Raw genomic sequence first — 1060 nt, forward strand, 5'->3', positions numbered from 1 at the left:
TTTTCCTACGCTACGCAAATGCATCACACATACGGCAGCTCTCACAGCAGTGATGATGGATTTAGTTGCAAAACTAAAAGGCAACTTTGCCAGCCGACTGAATGGCCTTTCACTCCCCACAGAGGTGATGCGCTTTACCAAAGACCCATTTGCTGCTCTTGCTACAGACAACAATCTCTACGCCAGCGCAAAGGGAGTGGTCCCTTCYAGTGAGGAGGGGGAGTTCGTTCTTGAACTTGTGGACATGCAGTCATCACTGTCGCTGCCTGAAGAGCTGCGCACAAATGGACGATTAAGTTTTGGAGTGACATAAATGTTCACCAGTTCCCAAACCTTAAGAAAGTGGCTGTTACTGTGCTTAGTAATATATTATATAATAACAATAATCCACATGAACCCCGCTACTTGGTATCAGTATCGTATCGGTGAGTACCTAAACTGAAGTACTCGTACTTGTACTCAGTCTTGAAAAAACTGGTATCGGGACACCCCTAGTTATTTAGAAAATATTTCGAGTTGAAAATAAACCACAATCCATAATTATGTTGACAATAGGTTATTCTGTTTGAATTGGAATTAGATTTTAACGACATAAATTGATTAGATTAAGTTAAATTGTCTTTTAATGCTGTTGTATAACACTACAATACTAATATGAAGATCACAAAATAAAAACAACTTAAATTATGCATTAATTGAAGTTTGGAGACATTTTAAGACGCGTCTTTTCAGAACCGGGTCTGTCACTTGCGACCGCCGGGAAGGGGGAGACGGGCAGGCGGGGGGTGGGGGGTAGCGGTGCGCAACCACCCTTCTTCTGAATAAATGTAAACACAGTAACACAGGTGTTTACACTTAAATTAAAAATATTTGACCAAAGAAAAACCGGAGCTGGACTAGAGAGAGATGAATATGATTTATAWTTTTATTTCTATGACTGTAACGACCCACAGGAGACACGACTTTAACAGCACATTTCATTCCTTTAAGCAGCTCCTTTAATCCCACATGACGCTGCTAAAGAGAACAATTTTTTTTCTCAATCTCGGAGAGCAGGACT

The 1060-nt window shown here is 40.7% G+C and overlaps 1 protein-coding gene across 2 annotated transcripts in view; it reads right to left on the minus strand.

The window, feature by feature from the left end:
• The window catches only part of LOC106530180 (phosphatidylinositol 4,5-bisphosphate 3-kinase catalytic subunit alpha isoform), a 46442-nt gene that overhangs the window by 41752 nt on the left and 3630 nt on the right, over positions 1–1060 (minus strand). The gene's annotated exons all lie outside the window — the stretch shown is intronic.

This window comes from Austrofundulus limnaeus, unplaced genomic scaffold, assembly GCF_001266775.1.
Source record: "Austrofundulus limnaeus strain Quisiro unplaced genomic scaffold, Austrofundulus_limnaeus-1.0 Scaffold497, whole genome shotgun sequence".
NCBI classification, from domain to species: Eukaryota; Metazoa; Chordata; class Actinopteri; order Cyprinodontiformes; family Rivulidae; genus Austrofundulus; species Austrofundulus limnaeus.